Here is a 14,105-nt window from a genome sequence, read left to right on the forward strand (position 1 = left end):
GAGCATGTGCTCCACCTTAGAATTTGAGTTATCTTAATGATTTGGGGTTTGTATGAGTTGCCATTCGTGCTTTAATTATCTAACATGTAATGGTTGGGCAAGAGAATTGTTTTGTTGTTGGGCCTGGACTGCTGAATTTGGTTCTTGGTACTATGGTTTCGACCACATTATCTGCGTTTAGGATATAGGATCCCCAGAAACACATCCTCAAAACATATATATAATCCAATGACGTAACATAACTCATAACAACACCAACTGTGGCCTCACATACAATATATTTAGAAATAAGCACCTTTACATTAATTGAACAAGTGATACAAGAATCTATAGGCGACCGTTTTATAGAAAGGTTACATAGCTCATACAAACAAGTAAGGATACTTCTTTTTCATATCTTCCTCGGCCACCCAAGTAGCCTCTTCCACCTGCTGGTTTTGCCACAACACCTTTACGGAGGCAATTTCTTTATTTCTTAACTTTTGGACTTGCCTATCAAGAATGGCAACTGGAATTTCTCATATGACAGTTCTTCATTAACCTCAATGGTCTCAACTGGCACAATAGATGATGGATCTCTAACTACCTTCTTCAACATAGACACATAGAATACCAGGTGCACTAATGACATCTGGGGTGGTAGCTCAATCTTGTACGCCACCTGACCAATTCTCTGAATTATTTTGTACGGCTCGACATACCTCGGACTCAATTTCCCTTTCCTTCCAAACTGCATTATACCTTTCATGGGGGAAACCTTCAAGAATACCCAAACATCTTCCTTGAACTCTAAATTTTGCGATGAACATCTGAATAGGATTTTTGACGACTCTGAGCACTTTTCAACCACTCCTTAATGATTTTAAACTTTTTCATAGCCTGATGCACGAGGTCTAGTCCTATCAACTCAGCTTCCCCAATCTCGAACCACCCAATGGGAGATCTACATCTCCTACCATATAATGCCTCAAATGGTGCCATCTAAATACTAGCATAAAAGTTGTTGTTATAAGCAAACTCTATGAGTGGCAAATGATCATCCTAGCTGCCCTTGAATTCAAGAACACAAGCACGCAACATGTCCTCAAGTGTCTGAATAGCCCGCTCTGCCTGCTCGTCGGTCTGTGGATGGAAGGTTGTACTAAGATTCACCTGAGTACCCAAACCTTGCTGAAATTTCTTCCAAATATTTGTCGTGAACTAAGTCCCTCGATCAAAAATGATAAAAATTGGAGTGCCATGTAGCCTGACTATTTCCTTGATATACAACTGAGCATACTGTTTCGCTATGTCGGTAGATTTAACCGGCAAGAAGTGTGCTGATTTCCTGAGCCGATCCACAATCACACAAATTAAGTCAAACTTGCGTGAAGTGCGTGGTAATCCTAGCACAAAATCCATATTAATCATTTCCAACTTCCAAGGAGGAAGGATTCATACCCGCTTAGCCATGGTTTCCAGGACCTTAATGGATGGAATCGAAGGACAAACTTACACTATCATCCCCATGATCTTAGCTAAAATGTACCGTGCTCTGGATCGATGCAAGCAAGGGTTTGGACACATTGAGGGTTGTAATCTATTGCTACAAGTTTGGCTGCTGGAACACTTTCAGAGAGGAGAGTATCGTCAAGAGCTTCTGCGAAGGCCACTGAACGACTACATAGCAAACCATCACCCAAAGAAAATGACATTCATTCTGGACAGATTTGCAAAACCTGGAAATGCTTTAGGTTGGGTACGTTTCTTCAGGAATCTGACAAACGAGCAAGCGCATTAGATATTTGTATGGTTTCTTAGTAGTGAGTTCATCATCAGATCAAAAGGAACTACTCACTTGGTACTGATCGGGCTACGAGGCATCTACCCTTATGCTCCTATAAGGGTAATGAGGAAAGCTGGAAGAAAACAAGTCATACCTCGGATTTCCAACATGGTTCGGTACAAGGCAGATTTCAAGGGAGATGTCATCCCATTTAAGTTCGAAGCTCAACACATGTGGAACCAAAAGATTATCGTGGAAGGAGAAACTATTAAGCCAGAGAGGTATCAAGCCGGCCATATGTACTACTATCTATCATGGTTTGAAGACAATATAGCTGGGGACATCAAATCAGGAATCAATCTGAAGGATAAGATCATAGACGAAGTAGCGGAGGCACATGTGAAGTACAAGAGGCTACGCAAAAGGGTGTTCGAATTTGAAGCTAAGCATCTGGAGCAACATAAAGTAAACATGGAGGCGATAAGGGAATGGAAAGAGATTGCCACTAAGTCGATGGAGAGATTAGAATACTTGGAGCAAGGACTGATGGAGCTGGAGGGGAAGATGAGAAAATGACTTTGGGATTGTCAAGGCATGGACAACAATTAAGGAGGAAAGCTGGCAAAGGCTTACTTATTGCTGGACATGCGCGATTTAGGAAACATGATTGATGGGGCCAAGAGAGCCAAGCATGGAGAAGGTCCTTCAGGGACCAAATCGATTAAGAGGAGATGTTCTTAACTGCTTTTTAGTTTAGATTAGATTGCCATGTAATAAGGCTTAGTGCCATTAGTGACTTTATTATTATTATTGTCGATTAGTGAAAGATTTGTTTTGGCTTATTTTCACACTAATGAAATGAAGCAAATGTTTGCATCGATTTTCTCCAAGTCTATGTGTCTCTTAGGCCTACCTCAGGCACAATGAGGTCCCCCAAATTAGGACACGAATTATTGCATGACTTTAAAATTAGGACATGTTTAAGTATTGCAAACACTCTTTTGGTTCGTGCATACTGGCATAATCAGCATACCATACTAGATCTAGAGGTCCTCTACCTCCTCCTTAACCTAGCAACCCGAAAAGCAAAGGCAAGGGAAAAGCGAAGATGGATGACATAAGTGGTATTCAGAAAGATAACGCTACCGCGGTAGAGAATGTTAAAACCTCAGATGGGAGAAGTATGCTAGGACATAATGAGTTGGTCTTACGTTTGGAGCAGAAAATCGTGGAGCTAAAGGGCGAGCTTGAGCAGGTCCGAAATCTGGCAAACCTTTCCCTTACTCTCAATGTTCCCGACATCATCCAACAAAACCCAACCACTCAAAACCAAACACCACCACAAAACACACAAAACCATAATCCACCACCCATAGCTCTGAATCCTCTCGCACCGCACCAGTATCATAATACCACGCCTCTCTAAAATCTTAACTCACCACCAGTGCAAACCCCTCAGCAACACCACCATCACCCAATTCAATACCCACAAACCACTACTTATCACACTCCCCAAAATGCACCACAACCTACTCCCGATCCCCAATACTCAACCAACGATCATCCATATACCCAAGTTCTAGGAACTCATAAAACAAACTCGATATATGTGGAAACCTTACCCCATACCCCACAACAAACCCTATACATACCTGAGCCGACTGAGAAGGAACTGCTCATTCGTAACATGGCAGAGGAACTGAAAAAACTTACAGGGAAAGCCTAGAGTGTTAAAGGTGGGAAAGGCGTTGAAGGTTTAAACTATGAAGATTTGTGCATTTATCCAGATGTAGAACTGGCAAAGGGTTACAAACCTCCCAAGTTCGAAATTGTCATGCCCCGACCTCAGGGAGAGCAACAGGCGCTCAACTGAGATAACCCCGCCGAGCAAGCGTGCTAAATTTCCTTCTACCCAACTCACCCATAAATAAAGAAAAGGTAAACTTCATTTATTAACACTAAGAGGGTTCATGAACAACACTAATTCCATCATCATTAATTACTCCATTTATAAAGTCTCAAAAATACATACACTTTCATTGTTGAAGTGGAATATGTAATACACATACGACATTACTATCTTGACCTTCCCATTACCAATACACAACTCAAACCATATCTACGGAGCCTCTAATAGATACAAAAGAGTACAATGATCGTGCCGGCAATAAGGCTCCGGCTATACCTCAAAATATAATACACAGAGAACAAAAGATGCATGACCCCGAAATGAAGTGGGGCTCACCAAGCCAACTTTGAAGAGAGTGTACCGCTATCACTGGTCAATTCCCTCGGCTGTGGAACCACCTACATCCATTAAAGATGCAGTGCCCCAGAAACAGGGACGTTAGTGCATGCCGAATAGTACTAGTATGAAAACCAAACACCTATGCAAGGACTTGGAAATACAACATGAATATGATGAACAATGGTAACAATAAAAGGTTTAGTTATCCGTTAAAGCCATAGCAAATTTATTAAGAGCTTTCAATAACATTTATAAACTTTTAAGTCGGGGATCCTCTAAAACTACCTTTACATAAAGCGGCCCTGCCGCCTCACCCCAATATATGCGGGAGGAGGTGTATTCACAATACCAGAAACTCTACACAAAGCGGCCCTGCTGCCTCACCCCAATGTATACGGGTGGAGGTGTATTCACAATACCACAACTCTACACAAAGCGGCTCTGCCGTCTCACCCCAATGTATGAGGTTGGTGGTGCATTCACAATAGCACAACTCTACACAAAGCGGCCCTGCCGGCTCACCCCAATGTATACGTGTGGAGGTGTATTCACAATGCCACATTTCGGATTCCCAAAATGATAATAGTTTGTACAAAAGAGTTCCCTTTCAGATCAACCATTTGGCACCTTGGTCTTGGCAAGTGTAAAATTATAAGGTTCATCAAATGAGAAATAAGTTTTTAATCACATTGATTTCATACAAGATCTTCTTCCCAAAAGGGGTATAACATAATTAAGACAAAAATAGAGAATCATTAACATGCGAGGGTTCTAACACGTTATGCCAATCGGAAATCAATTTTACTAGTTTGAATATCCCACATCAATATCGTTCCATATTCGAACTTCACACGATGGAGTTTTGTAAGAACACGGGAATTCCAATACCAGAAAAAGAGTTTAGCCTTCATACCTTGCTTTTTTCCTTAATTCACTACACAGTTCCGAAAATCCTAGCTACTTTGATCTATTTAGTGACATAGCAAAATTGAACACAAATTAGGAGGGAGTTCATGGTTCCAGCTCATTCGAGCATTTTATCAAACACTAGTTGTGTATTATGAGTTAAAGGTCCTCCTGTGGTGGATTCCTCTATTTCACTACCCAAAGTCTACCCAATTGAGCTCAACAATCTTCCCACGACCCTAGATAGTACATGCATGCATAATGAACAACTCCCACACCCAAGAATTGCTTGACTTATTACCTATTTTCAGTTAAATATCAAAATTAAAGGCTAGGGCTAGAATATTACCTTTTTGGTAGAAGACCTTGTGAGTTACCCTTGTGAAATCCTCAAGGTTTGAGAAAAGATTGATGAACAAATGACTTAGAAGTACTTTTTCTCACTCTAAACCACCTTCCTCTCTCTAAAATATAAGTTTGAACCTTCTAAAATGATCCTTAAGGTTGTTTTATAAGAATGGGGTCGGGTTTATAAAACTAGAAAAATGAAGCCCCGATGCAGACCGTATAATGCTTCTGCGGTCCGCAAAGTGGGCCACATAATGGCCCTACGGAACTGGGCATTTCTGCATCACTCTGCAACCGGTCTGCAATTGCATAATGCGCAGCAAAACTTCCCTACAGAAATTTTCATGATGAGTCTGTGATGGTTTGTGCAGCCCACGAAATGATTATGCGGCTGCATAACATAATGATCCAAAAATTTGCCCAGATTTCTGATTCAGTCTGCGGCAGATCTACAATCCACAGATCAGTTCTGCGACCGTAGAATAGACCACAAAATTGCCCTACACTTCTATGAAGTTTCTACAACTCCCCAATGCATTGTTCAATCATCAACGCATAAGTGTACCTCGGCATCACGAAACCCCGGGTTTTAGGTAAAATTTTACGGGGCCTTACAGAAATGTTCGATGGCACTAGTGATCTGAAGGTGCATCTAAGAACCTATTGTGACAAGCTTGTATGAGTGGGTAAGAATGAACAAATCCGCATGAAACTGTTCATGCGAAGTCTTTTAGGAGATGCCCTATCTTGGTATATTAGTCAAAACCCGAAGAAGTGGGCAAATTGGGTAAGTATGGCCTCAGATTTTATGGACATATTCAGGTTCAACACAGAAAATGAGCCAGATGTTTTCTATATCCAAAACCTCAAGAAGAAGCCGACAAAAACCTTCCACGAGTATGCTACTCGTTGGAGATCGGAGGCAGCAAAGGTAAGTCCAACACTTGAAAAAGAACAAATGAACAAGTTCTTTGTTAGAGTTTATGAAAGGTTGATGGTCATCGAGAATCACAAGTTCTCAGACATCATCAAGTTAGGAGAGAGGATAGAAGAAGGAATCAAGAGTGGGATGGTGACTAATTTCCAGGCGCTGCAAGCCACAAATAAAGCCTTGTAATTAGGAGGTATCTCAAAGAAGAAAGAAGCGGGTGTTGTGATGGTAGCCCACGACCCTAAGTCTCCCCTCACATACCAAACACCTCCACCCGCATATCAACCCTTACCCCCAAAATACCAATACCCTACCACCACCTACCATACCTATAACACTCAACCTATATATTACTATTCACCTCCACCTGCCCGCCAAAACTACCCAAAGCCACGTCCAAATTTCAACTGCAGAACTCCTAGACAATACACCCTATTTCCGTTGTTGCTGTTGAGAATCCTTAATAGTGGATCAATCCCAACAAAACTTGTGCCTATTATCTAGGAATGAAATGTCATACCATTGAAGAGTGTCGCATTTTAAAAGACAAGATTCAGATACTGATCGACACTAAGGTTATACAAGCAAAGGAAGCCGCACCGAATGTTCACAATAAACCTCTCCCGGATCATGGGGGGACGGGGTGAACGTGATAGAAACTGATGAGGAATGGGATCAAGAATGGTCCATCAGACTCATTCGAGAGGGAGACACTCCTAAAACATCTCCGGTAACCCTCACGCAAGTTGTGGTACAAACCCATGCACCATTTGAGGTAGAGGTAGCTACACCCTTCACTGTAATGGCAGCTCCCACACCATCTTACAAGTCTGATGCTGTCCCATGGGATTATGTTGCGGAATCAAGAAGAAAGGGAAAATCCAAGATGGAAGAAACAGGTGCCGCACAAGGTATGACTAAAACTGGCAGAGTTTAAACACCTGAGAATCTGGGAGGAATGAGCAAAAAAGCTTCACCTAAGCCGCATGTTGTTGAGACAGGTACTGACAATCTTTGGAGGAATATAAAAGCAAGGGAATACTCTGTTGTTGACCACTTGAAAAAGACTCCCGTTCAGATATCCATTTTATCATTGTTGCAAAATTCAGACACACACAAGAATGCCTTGATGAAAGTGTTAAGTGAAGCTTATGTACCCACCAGCATCACTAGTGGAGAGATAGCTAGCATGGTCAGACAGGTACTAGAGAGTCACAAAATTACTTTCCATGAAGATGAGTTACTGCCAGAAGGGTTGGGCCACAACAAGGCATTGCACATCATAGTGCAATTTGAGGACAAGTTCATTGCCAGGGTCCTGATAGATGGAGGTTCGAGCCTGAACATATGCTCCCTGACCATTCTGAAATGATTAGGTAAATGCCTGCATGAGATATGGATGGGAAGCATGAATGTGAAGGCATTTGACGGATCTCAGAGAGCCAATATCGGAGAAATCAACCTTGATCTACAGATGGGTCCGACTTGGTTTAATGTTGAGTTCCAAGTGCTAGATATATCTTCTACATACAACTTATTATTGGGATGACAATGGATACATGCAGCTCAAGCAGTGGCTTCTACTCTGCACCAGGCTGTGAAGTTTGAATGGAATTATTAGGAGGTGATCATTCATGGAGACGAAAGCAACCCTATCTACACCAACCAGAACGTTCCAGTCATCGAAAATAGGAGGAAGTTGGGCGGAGAAACATATCACTGCATTGAGCGGGTTAACGCAACTAAAAAGGATCGATGGTGGAGAAAAAAGATAGAAAGCATATTGTTATGGATGGGATATGAACCAGGCAAGGGTCTTGGCCGAAAGCTTCAAGGGATCTCAAAACCCGTACAACCACAGTATCATGGCATGACCTTTGGACCCGGGTATGAATACACCATGCAGGAGTATCAGGATTGGATACCACCATGGCGCACCAATTACTACCCGCTGGAATAACCCATACCACCTTTGCACCAGACATTTCGTCAAGCTGACATGATGTGGGGATCCGAGTTAGATGAGATTTTGGCTGGTACGAGGAAGTTGTTTCTAGATGAGGAAGACATGGGCTGCAGTGTAATGTAGAGGAGGAGGAGGAAGACCTTACCAATAACTGGACCGCTACACCATCCCGGGCTCGCCGAGTACCTAGGTAGTGGCAAAATTAACATGACTTGTTTTAAATTGTTTAGAGCATTTAAGACATTTTCCGAATTTTGTTTTGGAATAATTACTCGAGCCATCGAGTCGTACTTGTTGACAGTTTTAAGCTTTACTAATGCATTATTGCTTTTTTTATTTATTATTATCTTTCTACATTCTTTTCAGTGTAATTATTACATATCCCGATGAATCTACGATTTTGAAATATAATTAGACAATGCAACATAAGGACAGTTATTCAGAAGATTTGGAAGATGATATAATACCTGAGGAAATTGTCAAAGAAGTAGAAAATTTTGAAAACAAACCGAAGTCTAATTTGGAGGAAACTGAGGCCGTTAACCTAGGGGATGCTAAAATAGTCAAAGAAACTCGCATAAGCATTCATCTATCACCATCAGAGAAGGAAGAGTATATCTGGTTCCTAAAGGAATATGAGGATATTTTCGCATGGTCCTACGATGATATGACTGGGTTAAGCACATCAATAGTACCTCACAAGCTATCTACCAATCCCATGTGTCCAATAGTAAAGTAGAAGCTCAGAAAATTTAAGCCAGATATGAGTCTGAAGATAAAAGAGGAGGTCACCAAGTAAATCAAAGCCAAGGTTCTTCGAGTGCTCGAATACCCGACCTGGTTAGCCAACATTGAGTCAGTTCTGAAGAAAGATAGGAAAGTTAAAGTATGTGTCCATTACTGATATCTGAACAGAGCAAGTCCTAAGGATGATTTCCCATTGCCTAACATACACATACTGATTGACAACTGCGCCAATAATGAACTCCACTCCTTTGAGGATTGCTTCGCAGGATATTATTAGATTTGGATGGACGAAGAAGATACAGAAAATACTGCCTTTATCATACCATAGGGAATATATTGTTACAAAATAATGCCGTTTGGTTTAGAGAACGATGGAGCAACCTATATGAGGGCCATGACGACTATCTTCCACGATATGATACACAAGGAAATAGAGGTGTACGTCGATGATGTCATCATCATAACCAAAAGGAGTTCAGATCACATAGCATACCTGAAGAAGTTTTTTGACCGACTTCGAAAATATAATTTGAAGTTGAACCTCGCAAAATGTGCCTTTCTAGTCCCTGCTGGGAAGTTGTTAGGTTTCATCGTCAGCCGATGTGGTATTGAGTTAGACCCGTCAAAAATCAAAGCTATCTAGGACTTGCCACCGCCAAAGAATAAGAAGGATGTGATGAGTTTTCTAGGATGCCTCAATATATCAGCCATTTTATAGCACAATCAACGGTGATATGTGAGCCGATCTTCCAAATGCTAAGGAAAGATGCTGCAACAAGTTGGACTAAATAATTCCAGAAAGTCTTCGACAAAATCAAGGAGTATCTATCTAAATTGCCCGTGTTGGTCCCTCTAGAACAAGGAACACCTCTGTTGCTTTATCTGTCCGTGTTGGATGGAGCCTTTGGCTGCGTTCTGGGACAACATGACAAAACGGGGAGGAAAGAGCAAGTGATATATTATCTGAGCAAGAAGTTTACACCTTACGAGGCCCAGTATTCTCTGTTGGAACGCACCAGTTGTACTTTGACTTGGATAGCCCAGAAGTTGAGACATTATTTCTGTGCGTACACTACATATCTCATATCAAGGATGGATCCACTAAAATATATCTTTTAGAAATCCATGTCTACGGGTAAGTTAGAAAAGTGGCAGATATTGCTAAGCGAATTCGACATCATCTATGTAACTCAGAAGGCAATCAAAGGGCAAGCGTTGGCTGATCACTTGGTGGAGAATCTCATAGACGGAGAATACAAAACATTGAAGACATATTTTCTATTTTCATTCCTTTGGCAAAAAGATTCAATTTTTATGGTGAAATGAGCAAATGTGAGTGTGTATATGCCTTGTTGGAGAGTGAACAAGTTACTTCTAATGACATAAATATAGAAGAAGAAAACTTCCATTTGTATTCGAATGAGTTGACTTCTCTTGTATTTGATCTTGATGACTCGTATGCATGTTTATGTGATAAATTCGTTGAGTGTGAAAAGGAAAGTAAAGTTTTTGATGCTAGAACTAGTATTAATTGCTTTACTTACATTATTCCTTCTTTTGAATGAACATTCTCGTTAGATTTCGCTAATGCTTCTATGAGAAAAGGTAAAAATGTTTCTTTTGGTATTTTGAGTGACAATTTTGAGTAAAAAGAACCTAATTTTATTGATTATTTTGTGAAGGTTCAACAAGAGAAAGTTGCTAAGGGTAAGAAAGGCCTTGAACTAACACTTTGGCATACTTTTTGTCAAGATCTTTTTCTTTTTCCCAAAAGCAAGAATGGTATGTATGTATGGCTTATGCTTTTCTTGTGCCATTGAGGTAAATACTCTTAACTTTGAGTATTATGATATTCTTTATATGATAATGCATGATGAGCTTGGCATATCTCTTAAGTTGTCATGTGAAGTTGTTGTAAAGTGTGTAGATATTTGGGAATTAAAATTTGTGTTTGACCCCGAAGTTATTTCTTATCATGGTGAAGTGTCTAACTTTGTATTGAAGAGTATGATTTTTGTTGCTTCTTATGGCACTTGGTTATACCATAAAAGTGTGTACTTTGTTGAGGATTTTAGAAGATTGTGGTTTTGTTGGAAGCATGCAACTTTACACTCTCTTGATTCTTCTCATGAGTATTATTTTTATTATAGTCACGTTTGTGTCATTTGTGTTGGAGATGTGTTCTATATAGATTATGAGACTTGGCTATATCATAAGAGTGTCACTTTGGAGTGCAAGATTGTGATATTTGATCTTTTATCTTGGACATACAATGCTTTGATTGTGATTGGATTAGTACTTATGCTTGCCCATTTCTTGGTTTTGCATGGCCGAAATTCGAGGAAGAATTTCTTTCAAGGGGGGAGGATGGTACGGCCCAAGATAGTCAACACATGCTTTGGATGTCAATTGATAGATACTATCGCAATTGGGAGGCTATGTGTGTAATCGGCCATCAAATGAAGACTACATGTAATTGGAGGCTATACTTGTAATAATTGACTACACTTGGTTCTTTAGAATTAGCTTAGGGGTATTTGGGTCATTTGTAGCCAAACACCCACTTTAATATAAATAGCCCTTAAGGCTTTTATTTTAGGTAGACTTGATGAATGATAAACTTGAAGACATGAAAGTCTCACACTTTATCCTTATCTTTTAATTAATGCATTTAGTAGTGAATCTTTAATTGCTTAATTACTTTATCCGGGTTTTCAAGAGTTGTCTATCTCTTGAGGATTTCATAGCTTAGGGTTACAATTGATTGAGTTATAGAGGTAATTAGGCTTCATATCCTAATTGGTTCTTATTCTTCCAATCAATTGTAGCTCTAACTCTTATTTTTATAGCTTAGGGTTATAATTGATTGAGTTCATAGAGGTAATTAGGCTTCATATCCTAATTGGTTCTTGTTCTTCCAATCAATTGTAGGTCTAGCTTTTATTTTTGATTCCGTGTGTTTTGCTACATCTGTGTTTTCATTCATAGTCTGTATCATAATTGCTAGTACAGACTCTTGTTTAGCTTTTAGTTTATATTCAGATTTCCAGCTTACGGTCATACTTTAGTGCGCTTTACACATGCTTTCCAGCCTACATACTTTGTACATATCGTACTCACGTCCCTTTCAGTGCGTTGTGTTTCATGTCACGCGGTACATATAGATCAGTGCTTGAGACATATTAGTAGGCCATCCACCAGTTGTTGGAGTCACTCCGCTTACTCCCGCAGTTGCTTATCTATTGGTATGTGTACAATCAACTAGTTTTGTTATGGCAGGGCCCTGTTCTGTCCAGTACTTGTTCAATTCAGCACTCCTAGGGGCCTGCAGATATGCACTTGTGCAGTTAGTATGTTTTTATATATCAGCTTGTGTTAGCCTCGTCAGCTTTCCAGATTATACAGTTCTTATCAGCTATCCTTATGCTGGTTCAGTTTATATTCATGATTAGTACATTTACAGCAGGTTTAGTGATGATCGACACTTAGTATAGGTTATCAGTCGCGGTCCTAGGCTGGGTCATGACAAACATGGTATCGGAGCAGTTTAGTCCTAGGGTGTCTACATGTCGTGTCTAGTAGAGTCTTGTTCAGGAGTATGTTGTGCGCCATACTTATGAACATGTTGCTACTGGGCATTATAAGATGGTTGTCCTTCCTTCTTCTCTAGATTATGTAATAGATCTATGTGATAAGAATTCAGCCTCCTAATGAAACGTTTTAAATATAGTGATGCCATCGAATAGACTCACAACTACCTAGAAGGGCAAAGCCATTGCTCGCCAAGGTACTAGCAGAGTAGCCCTTGAGTTAGATGAGCATGAGGAGTGCAGATACAAGGTTCCATCCGATGCTTCACAGACACCGTATGTTCATGGAGAGGTTAGGGGTGCTCCAGCTACTGTACCTTCGGCTACTCAGGCCAGACGACACCATACAGTTCCTTTGGGTGACGATACGGGTTCTAGAATTCGTGATTTTCTCAGATTAGAGCCTCCAGTTTTCATGGAAACTAGTAAAGCAGAGGATCTTAGGGATTTTCTAGATAGAGTAGCCAGAGCCCTTAGAGTTATGCATGCCACAGATAGAGAGTCAGTTGAATTGGCAGCATATAGATTACAGGATCTAGCAACCGGTTGGTATACAATTTGGGAGATGTCTAGGGGAGCAAATCTTGCTCCAGCTACATGGCGAGAGTTCTCAGAGGCAGTCCTCCGCCATTACTTACCTAAAAAGACACGTAGAGCACGATTAGATTAGTTCTTGACATTAAGACAGCGGTATGAGTGTTGCAAAATACTGTCACGCCCCAAACTCAAAAAGCGCCCAACCGAGTAAACCCGGTCAAGCAAGCCTGTTAGACGCTTTCTACACAACGCACCCATGATCAAGAGAAGACATAATTTTGTTAACTAGACAATAGGGAGATCATGTACACAATACTAAATCATTTCATTAGTTACTTCACTTTTAAGTCTCAAAATACACATATTCTTATAGTTTGAGTGGAACAAGTGATCAAAACACAACATAACTCGTTTGACTTTTCTAGCCCCCATGTACAACCCATATAGTGTCTACGTAGCCTCTAAAAGATTAAAAAAAGTGTTATGATAGTGCCGGCAACAAGGCCCCGGCTATACCTCGAGATGTGATGATAATATGAACAAAAAATACAATACGTGACCCCGGGATGAAATGGGGCTCACCAAGTCTACTGGGAAAAGGATGTACCACTATTCCTGATCAACATTGCCTAATATGGAACCACCTGCATCCATTTAAAGATGCAGCGCCCCGATAAAAGGGACGTTAGTACTGTCGAATAGTACTAGTATGTAGAACTAAACACCATCTTAATAGAATGAATAATAATACAAGGGGGAACAGTCAAGAATTCATTAAGAGCTTCAAATAGTACTAGAACATCAAGTTAAGGATAACATAAGTTTTCAAGTCAATTTCCATGTTGTTAGGTTGGGTAATCTTTAGTGCCGATATACCATAATTCACAATACCACCGTATTCTTAGACGAAGTCCGATTACAACCCTATCGGCTAGGTCGTCTCATTTGAGACATCAACCATAACCACAATTTTATTATAATTTACAGCACAGTCACCACCATGTGTGCGGCATGGTGTCCGATCACGGGCCGATCGGCTAGGCCGTCTCACCAGAGACATTAACTTT

The sequence above is a fragment of the Nicotiana tabacum genome, chromosome 13 (genome assembly GCF_000715075.1).
Source record: "Nicotiana tabacum cultivar K326 chromosome 13, ASM71507v2, whole genome shotgun sequence".
Taxonomy (NCBI): domain Eukaryota; kingdom Viridiplantae; phylum Streptophyta; class Magnoliopsida; order Solanales; family Solanaceae; genus Nicotiana; species Nicotiana tabacum.